General features: G+C 43.0%; 2 long non-coding RNA genes across 3 annotated transcripts; one reads left to right on the forward strand and one right to left on the reverse strand.

Annotated features, from left to right (window-relative positions):
- Window positions 1-5,516: 5,516 nt before the first annotated feature.
- Window positions 5,517-13,896, forward strand: LOC121143521. Of its 2 annotated transcripts, none has more exons than XR_005880751.1 (3): window positions 5,517-5,958; window positions 11,979-12,078; window positions 12,307-13,896. It is a non-coding gene; the product is annotated as an uncharacterized LOC121143521 (long non-coding RNA). The 2 variants fall into 2 exon arrangements; XR_005880752.1 differs by having other exon boundaries at window positions 5,519-5,867.
- Window positions 13,897-13,980: 84 nt separating this feature from the next.
- On the reverse strand, window positions 13,981-17,830 carry LOC121143522. Its single transcript, XR_005880753.1, has 3 exons — window positions 15,979-17,830; window positions 15,358-15,619; window positions 13,981-14,142 (listed from the first exon to the last, which is right to left on the reverse strand). It is a non-coding gene; the product is annotated as an uncharacterized LOC121143522 (long non-coding RNA).
- Between the last annotated feature and the right edge of the window lie 4,202 nt (window positions 17,831-22,032).

Below are 22,032 nucleotides of genomic sequence, written 5' to 3' on the forward strand. Positions count from 1 at the left end.
GACAAATCTGTAACCCCTCCCAGCTTACATAAACCATGTCCTGTCCATGCCTTAGGGGAAGGGAAGCCAAATTGCTGGGCTCCCTGTAAGTATAGAAGCAGTTCCTACAAATACGTTATTCCCATGAACTTCAGTGCATTGCTATACACTCTCAAGAAACTGCAAGAACTATGTTCACTCCTCTTCATTTGAGATGTTCACTTTTTTATTTGTATTTATTTGTTTGTTGCTTGTTTTTCAGCAAGGGTCTTGCTATTAACCCAGACCGGTCTCTAATTTACAATCCTCTTACTTTGGCTTCCAAAATTGCTGGGATTACATGTATGCAAACCCACGCTCAAACTAAGATGCCCATTTTCACAGACCACTTTTCAAACCAGCTCCTGACTTTGAAGACCTGGTCTACCTTATTTTTTCCTCGGGGTGGCATTGGGTTGACTCTTTCCCACTGCTGTTGGAAGCTGACACCTCATACCTTGCTAAGACATGAATCCCAGGTGTCCCCCACATGGGCATACATTTGAGCTCTTCTCCAGGGCCGGTGGTGCTCTTTGGGGGTTGGGGTTGGGAGTTGTAGAGTTAGGGCCTAAAGGAAGCAAAACACTTTGGGGGTAAGCCATTGTGTGTCTCCATTCTATCACTTTGCATGATAGATTTCCCTTCCCTGGTTCTAAACTTGTAATGAAGGTAAATTCTTGAATTTGAGCCAAAAGGCAAATAATTTGTTTTTAGTCATAAGGCCACATGGAAACAAAAGATATAGAAAAATTCAAATTCTGTACTGGACTGTTGGGATTTTCATCCCAAATCTAGTTGTGTTGGTGTTATGAGGCCTTGTTAGAAGGATGTTATGAAGATAGATATTATGCATAGGAAGCCCTATGGCTGTAGCTTATAGCAAGCCTCATATAAGTTTTTACTACTCCTGCTTAGACTATCAGTAAAGTCATAAGTCCAGGGTATTAACCAATTCTCTATCTAGAAGACTACTAACTTCATTATTTTTCTAAGAATGCCCACCTAAGCATGTTTTCCTATACCTTCATACCACTGAACGTCAACCCAATTTTAAGATACATTGCCTGAGCCACTGTGCAAGTCAGCTTGGAATGCCTTAAACAACTGACACTAGAACTGCTATGTGACCCAGCTAGGTTACTTCTAGTATTTACCCAAGTGAACCCACCACGGAGATCCTTGCACATCCAAGTTCATTGCTGTACTATTCACACTAGGCAGGAAATAAACCCAGCTTGATGTTCATCCACAGCTGAATGGGTAAAAGAAATGTGGCACTCAGACACAAGAGGACTTTACACAGTCACAAAGAAAAATGAAATGATGACATTTGTTGCGAAATGATGGAGGTGGAAATCAGTGAGATCAGCAAAACTCAGAAAGACAAGTATAACCTGGTTTCTCTCACATGCAGATTCCAGGTTTACAATTTTATATGCATATGTTTGTACATGTGTGTTTATATGTGTTTGTCAGTCGTGAAACCAAAGCAGAAAATGAGATGGGGGAGAGATCATAACGAGATGGGGGAGCGATCATAAGGGAAGTAGGGCTAGAGAGAGTGATGTTATGCATATATGACAGGAAAATAGATGGAGGGGATAATTAGAGGAAGAAAGGGAAGCCAATGGAGGGGTCAGGAGTCATCAAATGGCCAGTGGGAGCAGAGAACAAGTGAAAACTAAATACAGTAGTACATATGTACAAAGATACTGTGATAAAACCCACTACTTTGTATACTATCCCCAAAATTGTAACAAGTAAATGAAATTGATCTCCCAATGAACCACAATAATATGATCCCACCCAGAAAGGTTTATAACTGAATAACAATCTATTGAATCCATTTACAGTCAAACACCCTAAGTCATACCAGGATTTGTTTGTTGACTTGTTTGCTTGTACTATGTTGCTCATGTTACCCTAGAACCATTTGTGTAGCCCAGGCTGGCCTAGAACTCATGTTACTCCTACCTTTACCACCCAAGCACTAGGTTTACAGGCAAGTGACACAACACCTAACTTAGAATCTTTTTTAAATAGCTATTGTTTTCTAAACCATAAGTTTTCCTTTCTTCTTTCCTTTCTCTTTCTTTCTTTCTTTCTTTCTTTCTTTCTTTCTTTCTGTTTTCTTCCTTTCTTTTTAAAAATATCTTCCTACATAGAATTCCCAATACAGAGAAATGAGGATACTCCTATCTCCACTGTCTTTCTGTTTTCTGCTGATGCCCCTTGGGGAGTCCAAAGGGATGTCTTCTTAGATTTCTAATGGTGATAGCTCCATTAAGTAAAACCTCAACTGAAATAGTCACCCTGGGAATAGTCGATGATTCCTCCCTGGATGCTCAAGCTTTTCTGGGGTTTCCATTCCCTCAAGTCCTCTGTTTCTGCACATTGTTCTTTGTCTCCTTCCTTTAGAGGCTCATGCTTCTTCGCAATAAGTTCCCCATTTTCTGGTCCCTTCTCCCCTCTTCAGGTGAAGACAACCTCACATGGATACAACACTCTCCTCACAAAGTGCTTTTCTGCTTGATCCAGTGACATCAGATGCCATACTCAGCATCTACAGTATGAATCAAACCTTATCAAGAAAGCCTAGGATCCTGACACTGGAGTCTTATTCCCCTGGAGAAAAGGAGACAGGAAGAGGCAAGAAGACAAGAAAACTCCTTGCTGGGAATTGAACTTAGAGCCTCATGCATGGTAAGCAAGTGCTCTACAACTGAGCTATATTACTAGTGTGTAGCTGTGAGTCTCACATTCTCTGAGGTCTTTGCAGTCATTTTGAAAGTAGATTTTGAATTTCCTCCATGATTGAAAATTGGATGAGGCTCCTAAAGGGAAAGGTTTGGTCTGTGCAAACTTTGGGGTCACAATGTTATCTACTGACACATTCCATGGCCTCATAAAAGCTGTCAAGATCAGCAAGCACACAGACTACCCAAGAGTAACACCTATTAGGCATCATGAGCTAGATTTTACAGCTCCTAATAACAACTGCCTTTGAGTTTGCCAAGAGCTCTGCTTTATGTCTGCCTTGCTTACAAGCTTGCTGTGTGACCCAAGGAAAGTCATTGAGCCTTTCTGAATAATCTTTTCCTCCTCTGTTAGACACCAAGCAGTACAACAATAGACACTCTTAGAGAATATAGCCTCCTAGTAACAGTTTTTAAAAACTTAAAACTCTAATTCTTCTTATATATTGGCTGCATAAATGGCTCAACTGTCAAGAGCACTGGCTGCCTTTCTAAAGACGTAGGTTCAATTCCCAGCACCCACATAGCAGCTCACAACTGTCTATAACTACAGTTCCAGGGAACCTGACACCCTCTTCTGGCTTCTAGGGTACCAGGTATATAAGTGGTGCATAGATATACATGCAAGAAAAACACCTACACATATAAATAAAATAATTTTAAAAATTAAAATCAATAATTGTAACAGATAAGTCTAAGGCTGGATTTCTAGAAGGAGATCAGATATTTAACCTATAAAACTTTCCTGAAAAACTGAAGACCCCATGGGAATATCTCACCTTTTCTTGGGACACAAACTAACATAAAGTAGAAATTTTAAAGGAAAATGTGAACTGTCTTTTAAGTACCTTGCAATTATGGCTGTTTGGTCAAAGTCAATGTCATATGAGTCTAATATTGATAATTCTTAACTCTAGTTCAAATATTTCCTCTGTATTAATTTATTCAGCTTTTATCTAATAAAAAATATACACACGGACTTTGGACTCCCATCCAATAATGTGAGATGCACTCTCACCCTGAACTCTTGGGGGAGGGTCTAAGCCCTGCCCTGGATGAAATGACAGACTATGGACACCCCCATGGAGGGCCTTACCCTCCCTGGGGAAATGAGGGGATAATGGGGGGTTGGGGGGAGGGCACGGGAGGAGGGGAGGGAAAGGGAGAGGGACCTGGAACTGACTTGTGAAGCAACCTTGTTTCTAATCTAAATTTAAACTGAAAAATAAATAAATTTTAAAAAATGTCACCAGCTAAGATATCCGATCCTGGGCTTTCATCATTGTGAAGTTCACATGTCAGACTGATTGCCGATTTGTTATAATTACCTTTTTGCAGACCTCCCTGACAAATACTTTCCTAATATTTTTCTTGAGTTGTCTCTGTATTCTATGAATTTATTCTTATGCCATTACAACATGGTGTTCTCTATCTGTGTGTGTGTGTGTGTGTGTATTTGCACAAGCATAGGGGTGTGGGGAAATGCTCATTCATCTGTGCTTACACAGGTGAAGGCTAGAGATCAATTTGAGATGCTTTCTCAATTGATTTCCACGTTAGTTTTTGAGACAGATACCCTCATTGAACTTGGACTTCACTGCTGTGGGAAAGATCACTTGCTGTGACATCAAGGGGACCTGAGTTCAAAGCACCAGCACCCAAGTAAAAACCTTGAATATCTGCATCCCTGGACCCCCAGAGGTGAGGGGTAGATACAGTAGTTCCTGCTCACTAGCTAGCCAATCTAGCCAAAAAAAGCGAGCTTCAAGTTCAATGAGAAAACACTTTTGGTAGATAGAAAAAAAGGCAGAAAGAAAGAAAGAAAGAAAGAAAGAAAGAAAGAAAGAACAGAAAGAAAGAAAGAAAGGACAGAAAGAAAGAAAGAAAGGACAGAAAGAAAGAAAGGACAGAAAGAAAGAAAGGACAGAAAGAAAGAAAGGACAGAAAGAAAGAAAGGACAGAAAGAAAAAGAAGAGCCATAGAGGAAGGCTTCTAATGTTCTCCTCTAGCATTTACATGTATGTTCATGGATACTCAAACCTCACCACTACACATACCCAAGTGCCTATACCACACAGATAAATAATAAATAAATAAATGAAAAAGAAATGAACCCTATTCCTTCTGGTGTAGGGTTTAGCCATCTTCCTTGTAGTTTGAGAAAGAGTGAAACAGCTCTGTGTTATGAAGTCTTTTGAGGGTATCACTACAGAGCCAGATGTCCTTTGTCCCCCTTGGCATTATTTCATCCATCTCCTAACCTTAGTTCCTATTCCTGTTGTTTAAGAAAAGTTAAGACAATCCAAACCAATTATCTGAGTCCAAAAGTTTAAAAACACAACCAGGGCATATTTTCTAAATAAAGGCATTACAACCCTGAATTCTGAATGACTGGCTACAGCCCTCTATTTTCAAGAAGCAAAGAACAATATTTTATGCTGGAGTTGCGGTAATATAAATAACCATGCCTGGAGAAACCTTTCTGCCAATGTCCCACAGCCAAGAGGACGGGCTGGGTCCTCACGGAGACCTAAAAGAGAATCAGGGGAAAGTCGGAGGTTTCCTGTCTTTGTAATGAGTTTACTAATTAAATCTTAATTGTAAACCAAGCTGAGCAAAATTCAAATGAACCTCTGGTGCCAGAAGCCAGGTTATTATGCTGGAATTGTTTATAAGGACAGGAAAACGACTTTCTAAACATCACATTCCTGTGCAGGAGCCAAGACTCTGAGGAAGTCCCGGTGAGGAGAAGCTCAAAAGGCAGCAGTTAAGTGATTGAGGAATTGGGATAACTCAACAACACCCAGATGTCCGAGTCCTGAATTCAGCTATTGCCAGAGGCTGCAATATTCTTTTGATGGACTGCAAATGCCCTGGTCTGTGTGCAGTGTGTTTTTGCCCTTTAGCACAAGTGGTCCACTATTTCAGCAGTGATATGATATGGTGACGATGGAAATGGAAATTCCTTTTTCTTTATAAATCCCCGACTGTTCTACTGAGAAAGAAGCTGAGCAACTAGACAGAAGCCCAAACGCTTCAAACAAATGAAACCACATAATGGAAAACTCAAGAAGTTGGTCATGTTTCCTCTTGGTGAGTTTCTGGCTGTGGGACCTAGGCCAGAGAAGAAATCAAAGCAAAGCTCACATAGTTATGTGCATGGTTTAAGATGATCAATTATAAGGTAAGGAGAGGGAAGCCAAGATGCCCTTGTTCTGCTTAGCTTGGTTGTTATTGGTGGTGGTGGGGTGTGCATGCCTGTGTGTGTGCATGTGTGTATGTTTGTATTTTCTTTTGCTTGTTCCTTTAAAGGAACTAAGTTGGGTGTGACAGCATATGCCTGTAACTCCAGCACTCACAATTCTGTTGTAGGAGAATTACAAGTTTGAAGCCAGCCCGGTCTCCCTAGCAAGTTCCTGCCTCAATAATAAATGAATAACTTTCCTTGGAGCCTGTTTTTGTGGTGCATACTTGTGTGTGTGTGTGTGTGTGTGTGTGTGTGTGTGTGTGCATGTGCACGCTCATGGGTGCATGTGTGCCTGCCTGTAGGGGCCAGATGGCAATCTGCTGTCATTCCAAGCCGTCTAGCTTGTTTCTTGAAGCAGAATTTCACATTTGCTCTGAGCAAGTCTTAGTATCAACAACAGCCACATTAGGGTCTGGAGAGATGGCTCAACCATTGAAGACTTGCTGCTCTTGCAGAGGATCTGAGTTTGACTTCTAGCATCTATGTCAGGTGGCTCATAACCACGTGGAACTTGAGTTCCAGGGAATTTGACAGTCTTTTCTGGTGTCTTCAAGCACTGCAGACATGTACACACACACACACACACACACACACACACACACAAGAAATCTTAAAGATACATCTGAGACAGAAACAATACATGTCTCCATTATTCACAGGCTGGAACAGGACTTAGAAACTGTATTAAAAGCTGTTATTATTATTATTGATACCTGTGGCTACTGATTGTCAACGTGGCTGTTTTTTATGGAAACACACCTTTGGGTGTCTTTGAGGCTGTATTCATACAAGCCCAACTAAGTAGGTAATGCAGCATCGGGCTGTGGGAAGGCTCTTGAACTGGGTCAAAAGAGTGGCCAGAAACTAAGCAATAGCAAAGAGATTACCTTAATAGCCCCTCCCTGATGATAAGATTGATGACTACCCTATGTGCCATCCTAGAATCTTCATCCAGTGACTGATGGAAGCAGAGGCAGGCACCCACAGCTAAACACTGCACTGAACTCCTGGAACCCAGTGACAGATGGAGGAGTGATGAGCAAAGGGGTCAAGATCCTGCTGGTGAAACCCACAAAGACAGCTGACCAGACAAGGAGTTGCTCTTGAACCCCAGACTGATGGCTGAGAGGCCAGCAGGGGACTGATAAAGACCCCCTGAATGTAGTGTCAATGAGGAGGTCTCAGCAATCTCTGGGGCCTTGGGTAGTAAATCAGTGTTTACCATGGTGTACGAATGAAATTTGGGAGCCCATTCCACGTGGAGGGATGCTCTCTCAGCCTGAACACATGGGGAAGGGCCTAGGTCCTGTCCTGGATGAAATGGCAGACTCTAGAGATCCCCCCATGGAGGACCTCACCCTCCCTGGGGAATGGTGTGGGGATTGGCTGGGGGACTGTGGGAGCTGGTGGAGGGACAATGGAGGAGGGGTGGGAGAGGGAGCTGGGATTCACACGTGAAGCATGCATGCTTCTAATTTAAATAAAAACATATATTGAGAAAAATATTGTATATTCAAGAAAATAAAATTTTGTTAGCACTAAAAAAAAAGAGTAGCTGGTTGAGCACCAGCACTCCTCCCCCTCTGCCTCCTAACTGTGGGTGCCATGTGACAGCTGTCTCCACACCTGACGAAAGACTTTCCCTGCCATGAGGGGCTGTGCCCGCCAAGTCTAAGCCAACATAAGCCTTTCTTTCCTTAGGTGACTTTTGTCAGATATTATGTCACAGTAACAAGAAAAGAAATAACGGGTCATTTGACTTTCAATGCAGAGAACAGAAAGCCAGAACATTGCCTTTCTGGGGAGCTGTAACAAGACAAGCCTACTCCATCTCTACCTTGTGTGTGACTGTCTGAATTATCTCTATAGAGAATTTGTAACAGTCTGATATTTATTCACTCAGTAAATTTACATTGTTTCGATGGATCTTTCCTCAAATCTCCATTTGTTCTTCCGTTTTCCTGTTAATGGCTACAGAGCCTACCTATAGACAATGAAACCTCATTTCATATTTGGAATCTTTTGAGGCAGTTTTGAGATATGGTGCATGTAGAGTTCATTTCAGCTTTGTCTGTCTGCAAAGTAGATGCTATGCTAATCACAAGATAAAAATTAGGCCACCTTTGAAAGGCTTGCTGTTTGGACCAAGGTCACTGGTGGCTCCAACTGAGTTGTTGAGCTTAATGTCATTGTTTCCTGTGGAGAGAAAAGCTACACACTGTTCCACTGTGGATCAGAACTTGATAGCTACACAGTGTTGCTTTTGCTTAGAAGCTGTTGATTGTGGTGGAATACAGACAAAGGAGCACGGAGGCCAGGAGGCATCGTTAGCTATGGCTACTCAAGCACCATCCACTTTGTATGTTGAGGCATGATCTCTCTTTGGCTGTGGAGTTAACTGGTTAGGCTGGGCTGACCGGGCAGCCAGCAAATCCCAGTGATCTACCTGTTTCTACCTCCCTATGCTAGAATTATAAGATTGGGCCACTGAATCTGGCTTTTTAAATGTGGGTTCCGGGGATCCAGCTCAGGTTTTCATGCTTGTGAGGCAAGCACTTCATAGCTAAGCCATCTTCCCAGCTCCAGATGTTTTCTTGTTTGTCCTTTGAATCTATTCTGATAAATTCTGTTGGTCACTCTCTCCACCACTACTTATACCATGCCAACCACCATGCTAACTACAAGGAGAATCACTAGGGAATCAACCAGTCCCAGCAACCCTGAAGACATAGGTTCTCAGACTGTTATTGCTGGGTATGCTTGGGGTGGGGGTGGGGGATCCTACATAGCCTACTGTCTCATCTTTTTTACACAGAGGGATTAGATCAATGCAGAGTCTATCATCGTAATGTACCTAGAAAATGAACCCTGGGGACCTCCACCAGAAGTCTTATCTATAGGCTTAGCTTTCTCAGTTCAAGAGGACTTATGGAGAACTCGTGTGTTGTAGGATGTCAGAAGGCCTGTTTTATTTTTTATTTTTTGGGGGGGAGGGGAGCTTTCTTATTTTGTTGGTTTATTTATTTGTTTTATTGCTGCTGACACACACCTTCTTCTTATACAGTTTAGCTGACATAGAATCAATTATTGTAGCCCAACCTAGCCCTGAACTCTCAACAATCCTGCCTAAGGCCCCTGGGTGCTGGGACAGCAGACCTAAGCTAACACACCTGACTTAGAAGTAACTCTTTATTGTCAGTTTAGTTAGCATGAGAAGAACCTAGTTTTCACAAGCATGTAATTTCCTGTCCTAACCTGCCTGTAGTTGTAGACTTTTGAATGTTTTACTTTAATGATTAGATATAAAATTGGAGAGTTTTAAGAAAGCATATCTCTTATTTATCTTACTGTCTCGTATAAATAGGTCAAAAGAAGCATTGGCAGGCATGGCAGACACAGACTTGTCATCACTTAGGGGACAGAAACAGGAGGACTGCCAATTTAAGGCCAGATTAGAATAATGGGTAAAACTTACCTCCAAAAGCTAAAAAAAGGATAGAGAAGCAGAAGAGGCAAGTGGTCCATGGCAGAGGCATTTTTCATGGCCTTTACAATTCATTATTTGCTTGTTCAAGATAGACCCCAAACAGAGAAGCCTGTCCAATTTTGTGTTCCAATGAGGTGGTTAGGTTCCAGTAGTCGCCAGGGATAGCATAACAAAACTGACAGCAAGGATTTATTTATTTTACTTCTTTCATTAAAAATGGACCCCCCTCCCAAATTAGGCATCATTTTTACCTTAGAAATGGATTTCAGGATGTCAAATGATAACCTAAGCCAGACTCAAAAGTGCTATTAGTCTGTGAGAAGCCAGGCGTAAAGCAATTCCAGCTTACCAGCCAAAGGTCAGATAAGTCCCCTTGACAAGCTTCATAGCTCTCTGTAACACTCCATTGCTGAAGGCCACAGGCCACAAGATGTTGTGAGTGACTGCCATGCCTCTAAGCCTTGGTGTTCAGCTCCACAACGCCTAATTCATTTCAGAAGAAACATGTGTGTGTGTGTGTGTGTGTGTGTGTGTGTGTGTGTGTGTGTGTGTGTGGTGTGTGTGTGTGTGTGGTGTGTGTATGTGTGTGTGTGTGTGGTGTGTGTGTGTGTGGTGTGTGTGTGGTGTGTGTGTGTGTGGTGTGTGTGTGTGTGTGGTGTGTGTGGTGTGTGTGGTGTGTGTGTGTGTGTGTGTGTGTGTGTGTGTGTGTGTGTGTGTGTGTGTGTGTGTTAGGTGTCACCTTGTTTTTTGAGCCAGGATCTCTCACTGGCCTGGAGCTCACTAGTTAGTGAATCCCGCAGACCCTGGGATTCTCTTCTCTCTGCTTTCCCAGCAAGGGATTACAAGTGTGTACTACAGTTCTGGCCAGGGTTTTTGTTGTTATTGTTCTAATGTGTCCTCTGGGAATCAAGTTCAGGTCCTTATGTTTGCAAGGTAAGCATTTTACTAAATAAACTATCTCCCCAGCTCCAAATATAGAGTCGTGGAAATGTCAGAACATCTCTATATGTTTTGTATCTTTATATGTTTGTATCTCTTCCTGTTTCTTTATGTCTCTCTATCATTCTTCCCATCACCGTCTGATTCTGTATCTCTGTGTCTCTGTGTGTTTCTGTGTCTCTCTCCATCTCTGTATCTGTTTCTCTCTCTGTTTGTGTGTGTGTTTGCGTGTGTGTGTGTGTGTGTGTGTGTGTGTGTGCGTTTTCATGTGTCTGTCTCTGTGTTTATGGCTGTCTTTTATCTGTGTCTGACTCTGTTTCTGTCTTTCTCTTGTATACCTCTATCTCTCTGTCTCTGTCTCTCTGTGTCTCTGTCTCTTTCTGTATCTCTCTGTCTCCCCATCCCCCTCTTCTCTTCTCACCTTTTAACAAGGAAAATTATTGCTTTGGAAACCAGATGGATTTAAGTTGCTCCACCAGCCACTGCCTCAGGGGTGTTGGAGATCACATTTGGTGGCTTGCTGCTTCCAATGCCTTCCAAACCCATGTGGCCTCTGCAAGAGAGGAGGCAGCTGCAAAGGAGGAACCTCCCTGTGCTGTCTGATGACAGGAAGGTGATGGCAAAGGGTGGGTAGGTCTGGAGGCACTTCTCAGGTGATGCAAAAAGGGCTCCTGGCAATTTCCCTCTTCCAGGTGCAGCTCTGAAACTCTGAACTGGCGGCAGTTCAGCTGAGCCCTTGCCATCTTGAGAGCAATAGATCAGGCCAGGACGCGCTTTAGGGGCCTGGTAGAAAGCCACTGAGAGAAACAGCACTAAGTTTCAGCTAGGAAACAGCCAGAGCAGGTACTTTGCCCATTTGCAAACTGTTGTAGGCCAACTGAAGCACCCTGTACTCATTGCAGAAGGGTTACCATACAGGGGAGGAGCGTAAAGCCAGAGGTATTCAGGAAACAGTTTCTGAGTATGTGGGAGAAAATAATCATTATATAGGGGAAATAGGAATGTAAGTCGCCATACACATGATGACAAACAATATAGAGGTTCTACAAAAAGATTAAAAATTGGAATAGCAGAAATAGCATATGATCCATTATTTCCTGTCTTTGCCAAAGCAAATCACCCAATATATATTTTTAAAAATAAGCTTTACTTATTTGTGTGTGTGTGTGTGTGTGTGTGTGTGTGTGTGTGTGGTGTATGATGTGTTTGTGTAGGCCTGCATCCCATGGCACACTTGTGGAGGTCAGAGGATAATTTTACAGTTAGTTCTTTTCTTTGGCCTTTGCTTTATTCTAGGTGTTGAACTTAGGTCCCCCAGTCTTATGTGCCTTGGGTTGTAACATGCTGAGGACCAAAACCAGAATCTTAAGGAGATACCTTCTATTCTATGTTCATTGCAACCTCAGTCACTGTACCACAAGGTCCTATTCCACGTCAGAGTTTGTTAGGAGTATAATAATAAAATCCCCCAGGCTGGGTGGTTTAAACAACAAAAAAGTATTGTTCCAGTCTTATAATTCTGGTGTTACAGGTCCAAGATCAAGATACCAGCAGGATTCGTTCCTTCCAAGGCCCCTCTCTGCAGATTGCAAATGGATGAATACATAATGAAGACAGGATACATTTCCAAGGTAGAATATTACTCACTGGTGACAAATGGGAGTTGCAAATGTCCTTTACATGTAAAGACACAACTCTGGTTGGACTAGACTGCTCCCTAAGGATCTCATTTTAGCTAGATTTCTTCTTTTAAGACCACCTCAAATATGCACTCTGAACCAAGGGTTACAGTCTTGACATAAGAGCTCAGAAGGACTCTATCCAACCTAACACATAATCTTCTTTTTTTTCCATGACAGAGAGGAGGAAGGGTAAAGACCAAAAGGAAGAAGATCTGTGCAAGATCATCCAGGGAGTCTGCATCTGTCATCAATTCACAGTACCTAGAGGATGTGCCCAGCAGAGTGTGTTTGGGGGGACAGGTGTTACAGGGAGAGAAATGATAGGAACACTGAGGCTTACAGTGCTCCCCAGAATGCTCTTGGGCAAGGCTTTCTGCAGAAGCAGAGTCTGAATGACGACCTAGAGACGTGAAGAGCTTATTGTTGATGACCTCTTCTTCGCCTACACCTTTGCACAAGTCGCATTGATGTTTCTCTGTTCTCCATTGCTACAACAAAGACACCCATGGTGGGTATCTTATGGAGGAAAAGAGTTGTTTAGCTCAGTTTTGGAGGATGTAAATTAAGAAATTAGTCACTTTCCCCTCTTATAGAGCTTTGTGACACATGACTTCAGGGTAGCAGAGCCATTGGTGACAAGACTGGAAGCAAGAGAATGATGCTATAGCCAGAGCATCTCTCTTGGAGCAGCTGAATCTGCAGACAAATTCGAGACCTCATAAGAAATGCATTAGACTTTCCCGAAGGCTTACCACCCCCCATGACTTCATCACCTCCCACTACCCATTACCTCTTAATGTCCCATCACCTCTTAGGACACCACAAGTGTGTACACAAACACAAACACAAACCATGGCAGCAGCTATCTGAAGCATGCTTCCTCCTGTGTCCCTGAAGCCTTTTCCACTATCTGAGCTCCAGGGCTGACCTCTCCATCACTCCATCACTGTGCTATAGGTCCGAGGTTCTGCTTTACCTTTCCATTGCTTTCTGTTAGAATGTCTCAGCTCCATGAATGCAGATATTCCAGGATCTTAAAATATGCTTCGTAAATTCCCAGCCTTCCCACTCCTAAGAGTAGTCTATGCCCATTTCTAACTAAAAACTCCCAACTCCATTCCCAGCATCCTACTTGGACTCATATAAATTCACACAGGATCATTTTTCTCCTTTGCTGCTAGATCTAATGGCCACTCTGGGGCACTTCCCTCTGATTCCCCTCCTTCCAGCTAGCAGGCAGACTCAGTCACTCACATTGCTGATAGGATAAACCCCTCTGCTCTAGGTTGTACTATGTTTCATCAAAAGATAAATGTTGACTTTTTGGCCACTAGTGTCTATGAATATGACCTTATTTGGAACAGAGTCTTTGTGAATGGAAGACCAGTGGGGGTTGGGGGGTGAGGTGTCCTTGACACTAACCCAGAATGACTATGTGTCTACACCAGTAAAAGGAAATTGGATACAGGCTCACAGGAAGAATGCCAAGTAAAAATGGAGAAAAGCAGGAAGGCAGCCATGTGAAGAGGTAGGGGTGCTGCCCACTCAACAATCTCTGGAGCCACAAGAAAGAAGCTGAAAAGGGGAAGAGAGGGTCCTCTCTCCCCACCTACTGGCTTTTGAGCAATACCTCAGCTGAGACTTCCAGGTCCCAACATGACAAGACAAGAACATTTTCCTGTTTAAGCTATCCAGTCTGGGGGTCATTTCTTGTAGCAATTCTGGACATCACTTTTTAAAATTACAATAAAAGATGCTGGCTACTCAGGCTTTATCCTCACTTCATGTGCCCCAGGTAGTCTCTTATACCCCAGTTCCACATAACTCCCATGACCTACACACCTACCAATCTTCAGCTCTCTCTTGAAGTTTAATCCACATTGAGCTTCATGAATCACCATCTAGTTGGAATCCTCCTCCAATACTGTAGAGTATATGTTCATCGAATTTCTTAGTGCAGGATGGTGTTCCTCTTCATGATGTCACTCACTTCATTCACCAAAATCGCTGTCCCTTTAAAGCCACGTAAGATTCGTTTACACTCAAGGTGACATGAAGCGTTTAGTAAACATGTGATATACAAAATATGAGGACTGGTGTTTTAGAACATGGCAATTAGGGGCAGTGAACTGAATCAGCAAGTTAGGGCACTAGCAGCCAGGCCTGAGAACCTGAGTCAAGCCCAGGGACTCCCCAAGGTGGAAAGAATCAACTTCTGCAAGCTGTCCTCTGACACCCCCACACATGCTGGAGTACACAAGCATACACACACACACTCGCACACACACACTCGCACGCACACACTCACACACGTAATGAATTAACTAATTTAAAATATAGAACATGAAGGTTCCCCACCCATTTGGACCTACCATTTATTAACTACTTACTGTATCAGGGATGTCAGATTTATTATCTTACTTAATCCTCCCAATCATCTTGGCAAGATAGATCACCACTATTTCTGCTCCTATTTTACACATGAAGAAGTAAGAGCTTTGGAGAAATCCATCTTCCAGCCAGCAGAATAGTGGGAATGAAAATTAAACATGAAGACTGGCTGAGAACGCTGTAATGGAGAGAGTCACTGCTCTCCTTAGCAATGTTTGATGTATTGAAGAAAAGCAGAAGGAAGATTTTCCTCCTGGCCTTCTCTATCGTCCTTTATTGGATATAAAGTGAGGTCACTAGAATTCTATGTGTGGCAATCTGTGCTATTGTCGAAACGTGTTCTCGAGAGAATGGAGTGGGTTTATCCCTTCAGCTAAGTTTTGCTCATGAAGGCAGGCTTCTAGAAATGTAAGAGACATCAGGTGAGAAGAAAGTGTAGAGGTAACCCCACTAAACACCTGGCCCCCAGTCGATTCACAGCCACTCCCCTACAGTGTCCAAGCACGTGATCCGATGGCTTGATTTGGAACCAAATGCCATGCTCCTCTCCACCCAGTAGTTTTCTTTATAACATGCTGAAAATAAAGACACAGTGTTCTGCCTCTGACACCTGTGGTTTATTAGGCTTGAAGACAGTGGGGTGGGATTCTGGGACCTTGTTACTGAAAAGTCAATCTACGTGCACCAAATAAAGCATCAAATTCCTACTGGATGTGTGATTTGATTGCTCAGTACTTACTTTAGGATAGATATTGGAATGCAGACTGAATTCACACACATCATGATGCACGCACACACACACACACACACACACACACACATTTTTTTTAACCTTACCCAGTCACCTTCTCTCCTATGCTTTGGTGACACTTCCTGTTTTCCCAGCAGACCTGCAAAGCTGGTCTTCTCTTGCTCTTCAGTTCAGCTCTTTGCACCCTTCAGGGAACAGCTCGAATGCTGCTTCCTCCGGGAAGCCTTCTTCCATTCCTCATCCATGGCCTCCTTCACCAAGCAGCCCTCCTCTCAGTGCTAGCCCCTTAGGGGAAAACATCCTACCTTTGGCTGCTTCAAAAACCACATGAGAGCAGGTTTCTGAACCCTGTGGGTGGGAAGAGAGGAGCTGGTTCCCAGACCTGTGCAGGGCTTGGAAGCTTGCAGAAACAGGCCCCCTCCCCCAAGTGTGGAAAGTACCCAATGCAGGGTGAAGCCGGCTCCCTCCCACTGGATTCCTGCAGCTGTTCAGCCTGTAAACTGGCTGCCCCGTTTCTTCTTTTTCTTCTCTTTCTTGCCTCCCTCCAACCCCACCCCCACCCCCCACCCCACCATGTGGTGGTGGTATGTGTGTGTGTGTGTGTGTGTGAGAGAGAGAGAGAGAGAGTCAGAGACAGAGACAGAGAAAAAGAGAGAGACACAGAAAGAGAGGAGGTCTCACTTAGCCCAGGCTAGCCTCCAACCAACCTGTGGTATAGCCAAGGTTGACCTTGAACTTCTGATCCTCCTGCCTCTACCTTCCAAGTGCTGCAGTTACAGATATCCACCACCCAGATGATGTGGGGCTAGAGACCGAGCCCAGGGCTTCATACGGGATAGGCACTGGTAGTCAAACATTCTACCAACTGGCTGCTTCCCCACTCTTGCAAGCCCATTTTCTCATCAAAAGTACTAAGGCCAATGCTGTTTCATAGCTACAAACAAAACGGCAAGAAGAAAAAAAATCAAAATGGAACAAGCCTGGGAAATTGAGCCTGGTGAGAGTTGTGGTTAGGACTTAAACCACACGTTAATTTACCTGTTTCTAGGGCAATGAAGACTCCATTGTATAAAAATATAGACAGCTACCATTATAAATCATGCTGACAACTAGACTACCTTTTTAAACCACTTTGTTTTAAGTCCATTTTTCTGATACTTCATTTGAAGATTTAAAAAAAGGGGGGGGTTGCGGAGGGAGTGTTTTCAACACATCCACTTGTAATGCCTGTTCTAAAGTACTGGGCTCCAAAGAGTTTCAATTAGATGAGCCCAGACAAGCAATAAATACTGAAAGCAAAGTTGAAAATAACTCCCAAGCTGTGATTTATAGGCACCATAACTTATCCACTATTAAAATTATAGTGGCAATGAATGCATAATATCAAATCAAATAAACCGAGGTTTTGAAGTTGTTAGTAGTTAATTAAGTAGATGTCTATGGCTAATAGATTGATTAGCCTTTAAAAGTTTACTCAAGGGGACTAAAGAGATGGCTCAGCAGCTAAGAGCACTTGTTTTTGCAGAGGCCCCAGGTTCAGTTCCCAGCAGCCTCAAGTCGACTCACCACCTCGCTTAATTCCTCCAGTTCCAGGGGATCTGACACCTCTTCTGGCCTCCACAGGCACTAGGTATAAAGGTGCTGTACAAACATACCTACACACAAACACTCACACATTTCTTATTCATTTTTCTTTCCAAGTTAGAAACAAACAAATGAGAACGTTGAAGGGATGAAGGAAAAAATACACTGTTCTATTTTGCTTATGATGTTACTTTTTTCTGTGTCTTAATAGTTTATATGAACTAGTTTCGCTTTCTGGGGAATGAAGGAGGCCGAGGGAGGAGGAGGGCTGTAGAGTGGGAGGGTGCAGAGATGAACCACATGCTTCCACTTCACAATATAACCCATGAAAGCGCTCTTGTGTGGCCGCGAATAATAATGATAATAATAATTAATAACAAAATGATAATCAACATTTTGAAATTTTTGTGTCAATGAACACAACTTTGTGGTGATTTCTTTCACACTCTAAAGCAGCTTCAGAAGAAGCATGTTTTGAGCTAAGATACCCCCACTTTCTCCGTTTATTGCCAACCCACTGGATATCATGAGAGAACATTTTTGGTTGTCAACTGTCAAGGTAGTTCTTGTAGTTTTTTTTTAAAAGCAAAACACAGAGGAAGGGAAATAAAACTGAAGTGACAATTTATGTCTTAGATGCAACGTTTGCTTACCTTTTTGTTTCCCCGCCCTTTCATAGTTCCAGAAAACAGGGAAGTTACAGTCGATTCCTTGATAGTGGTTACAAGCCAGGGATATAAGGACTCCATAAACAAGAACTTTATAAAAAGGCTGAAGCAACAAACATGTGTGCCAACATGGGACCCCTAGGCCAGCCAAGGGTAGAAGACAAGAGTCATGTGACCTATTCAAATGTAGCCTAGGAACTAACATCTTGGGCCAATTAAGGGGGCACTGGCCATAGGCTGGCACAAGTGTCTTCTTCTCTTCCTAGGCTATCTTTTTTTCTTTATCTTCTTTTTTGCATATTTTTAATCTTTTTTTTTAAAACTTGTTTATTGTTTTTGAAGCAGGGTCTCACTCTGTCGCCCTGGCTGGCCTAGAACTCACTGTACTATAGACTAGTCTGACCTCATATTAAGGGATCTGTCTCCTATATACTGGAATTAAAAAGCATGTGTCCTTTCTTTCCTTTCTTCTTATCCTCCTTCCTTCCTTTCCATCCTTTCCCCTTTTCTTTTAGACAGAATCCCACGTAGACCAGGCTGGACTTGAACTCACACTATGCCAAGGATGTCTTTGAATTCCTGATCCTCCTACCTCCACCTCAAGTACTGGCGCTACCTTCATCACGCCCTGTTTTGTGTGGTGTGGGGGAGTTCAAACCTGGGCTTCGTACACACTAGAACAGCTACTCTACACCTGAGAGGTATCTCCAGCCTTACAGTCTTGTTTCTTAAGAAAGCAGAAAAGCTCTGCTGCCATGTCTGTCTGAACCACTGGCTGTTCACCCCTCTGGATTCCTGCCTCCACCTGAACTGCTTGGCCGGAATTGCTCCCCCTACTGTCACAGATGACCTCCTGACAGCCAAACCTAATAGACAGTTCTCATTGCTTATCTTCACTTTTGCTGGCTTGAGACACTGTGGCCAGGCCTACCTCTTGGAACTTGCTTTCCATTCTGACCACTATTTCCTTCTTAGGCCCAGCCCACTCATCCAGGCGCATCTACCACGTGTGCAGGAAACAATGCGAGATGTTAGACTCCTGTGACCAAGAAGACAGAGCCCCTTCCCACCCCAGCCCCCGCCCCACTGAGGTAGTCACAGGAAAACTGATAATTATTTACTGAGCAAGCACCAACTGTCAGATCCAAGTGTTACTGAATATTCAAATGTCAGCCTGCTCCTTTACCACTCCTCAGCATTCTGTCTTTTGCTGTCTTTTGTTTCCCTTGGAACATCTTCATATGCCTTTTCTTCTCTGGTGACCCCTCTTAGTCAATCTCATCAGTGCCCATGATCTACATACACAGAGACAACTCTCAAATAAACGCCCTAACACAGCCTCCATTATCTCTGCCTGAAGGCCACGCAGCGCTGTAAATGCTACATGCTCAAACCAAACATGCCCTCTTTCCTCAGGACCTGTTGCTCCTGGCTTTCCCTTATCACCAATGGGCCCACCACCCTTTCATCCTAGATTATGTATTCTTTCTCATCTTTAGTATTCCCATCTATTCATTCGCTCGTCAAGCCATCTTATCCTAAATCAGTCTCTATCTATAAATGTTTTTCTTTCCTTTTCAGCAGAGCCTTGGTCAGACTCTCACTGCCACCACCACCCCTCATAGCCATATCTAGAAGACTTTAGGGATTTCTTAAACATGCTATATGGCCTGGCTTCAGGTAACCGCTAGAGCCCAGCTGTCTTGCAAGGAATGATTAATACAGATATAATGCTTCAGTGCTAAACCCTTTACACTCCTCTGCCTGGACTTTAGGGGATGTTTGAATTTTGTGGTGTGCAGTTTGTACTTGTTGGTACCTTTGTCTCCTTCATGTGACTATAAACAAACACGAGAACACCAGTCTTGTTTCATTCTTGTCTGTTTCAGTTTACACACATGAGGTTTTTAAATACAGGCCTTAAACAAATCCTATTGCCAGACTTCCCCAATGCCTGAAATGTTCAGCTTTGAGGCATCCCTCATAACCATCCTGAATGGGGTTTTTTTGTTTGCTTGTTTTTTTATTTTTTGTTTTTCCAGGAAGCTAGGTGTTAGGTAGCCTGCTTTGAAAGGTTTGTTTTCCTTAAATATAATCTCCCTCTGCTGAGTAGATCCTGCTGTCCCTAGTCAGACAGCAAGGCCTCAGGAAAAGAGACAGGGGAGTGTCAATGCAGGCAAACAGGTAGGGCCTGGTTTGCCTAGAAGATGGCCTGTTGTTCTGAAAGGATTCGGTGAGGAGCAGGTGGGGCTAAGTACTAAATCCTGCCATCTTAATCAGTGGATAGAATAGGCCGAACTTGCCCATGGGCCAGAGATAAAGACACTTTCCCGTTGCCTGACAATCTGAGTTTGATTCCCCAGGACCCACAGGCAAGTAGAAGAAAACCCATCACCACATCTTCCTTTGGCCTCCATAGGTGTGGTAAGTAGAGCATTCATACACACACACACACACACACACACACACACACACACAGAGAGAGAGAGAGACAAATAAAAAGTAAAAGAAAGATATAAATAAGCAAACAACAAAGAAACTTGTCTAAGACAACTGAGTGCTAGCTAGAACTTTACAGTTTCCCATAATACATCTGTTTATCTAATGTCCTCACGTCTCACTGACATACACTGAGCAGGTGGGCCCAATTACATATTCTCCTTAGGAAAATTGAGAAAACAGCCACTCACCGATCTTGGACTTTGGTCATTGATGAATCCCTGTGGTTGAGAAAGGCAGATTTAAGGTAAATACAACTGAGTCTAAGAAGTGTAACAAAGAGCTTCAGAGTGGCTCTTGTCACTGGAGAACTTCACTGGAATATATAGACTTTGGGTCAGGTTAATTTTCATGTGTCATGCTTTTCATTGGCCAGTTCTTTTTAATAAAGTTTTAGTTAAAGAAAATTTTCAACACATGGGGACATGGCTCAGCAGGTAAGGAGCTTACCAGGTAAGTATGAAGGGCTGGAGCTAAGATTGTCAGTACCCATGGAAAGAAAACACCCAACATCAACCTTTGCTCTCCACACCTAACACACACAATTAAATATACAAAACTCTTTAGCACTTGCATTATGGAAAAAAGGAAATGTGTATTACATAAAGACACACACAGAGAAAGGAACAGGATACCAGCAGTTCAGATAACATTATCTATTCTCTTTTTTCTGTCTAAGAATAATGAAAAATCCTCTGAGGTTACTGCCTTCCTTCAGAAAATTTTATTTCACATAACCAGGGTTGGGGATGGAGGGAGGGAGGGAGGGAGGAGGGAGGGAGGGAGAGAGAGAGAGAGAGAGAGAGAGAGAGAGAGAGAGAGAGAGAGAGAGAGAGAGAGAGAGAGAACCAAGAACCAAGACCAAGTGATACAGTGTATTTTATCATCACTTTCATCAACTTTAGAGTAAGTCCTGTGAGCAGCCAAGCTGGGAAACCATGACACAGCCCTCCCCAAAGACCCAGATAGGCATCTGCCTGCATGCTCAGAGAGTACAAAGGGACAGAGGAGCCTCCGGCTAGAATCTGACTGTCCCATGCAGGGCTTCCTGCTCCAGGCACCAAGTCAGAGACTTCCAGACTCCAAGAGCTGCTGTCTTGCATCATGTTCTTTTGCTAGAGGGTTCTGTAAAAGGAAGAAATTCCTCTCTGGCTCCTGCCTGCAATCACCTATGCCCTAAAGCATATGTGATCACCCCTTCATCATTATCTCAGTTTACCAAGCTGTGCTCCTTATCAACATTTCTGCACTGCTCTCTAAAGATCACATGTCCTGGTTAACCACACTGAAAGGCCATATGCCAAAATGCATGCTTAATTCAGTTATAGTATAGTTTTCTTGGGACCTTGGTGACAATTAGATGCTCCAAGCTCTATGGCAAAGCAAACTCAAACTCATGAGTTGCCTCATGAAAAAAACCTATGTACTTCCCGTAAGAGAAAGTATCTATAATTAGTACAGAAAGTATTTGATAATCATATAAATGGATAGTTTTTTTAAAAATAGAAAGAATCAAAGTCCTTCTAATACATAAAAGTTGCCCTAACCCAGGTCAGGAAGTTCACCTGATAATGTATTTTTTTTATTCTGTGTGTGTATGTGTGTGTGTGTGTGTGTGTGTGTGCTTGCACATTGTGTGTATATGTGTGTGTGTATGTCTGTATGTGTCTACAGTGTGTATGTGTATTTGTGTGCACATGTACACATGGGCATATTGTATGTGTGGTATAAGCTCTCTCTGTGTATGCTGTGTATGTGTGGTCTAAGCTGTGTGTGTGTGTGTGTGTGTGTATGCGTATGCTTTGTGTGTTATGCTGTGTGTGTGTGCGCGCGCGTGCGTGCTGTGTGTATTGTAGGCAGAGTTTCTGTTCCACTATATCTGACTCCAGATTTTTATGATCTAGACCAATTAAGAACTTCATTTACAGTGTATGCTGTGTGTGTGTGTATATGCTGTGTGTGAATATGCTGTGTGTGCTCTGTGTGTGTATGCTCTGTGTGTATGCTGTA

This window comes from Mesocricetus auratus, unplaced genomic scaffold, assembly GCF_017639785.1.
Source record: "Mesocricetus auratus isolate SY011 unplaced genomic scaffold, BCM_Maur_2.0 Super-Scaffold_100013, whole genome shotgun sequence".
NCBI classification, from domain to species: domain Eukaryota; kingdom Metazoa; phylum Chordata; class Mammalia; order Rodentia; family Cricetidae; genus Mesocricetus; species Mesocricetus auratus.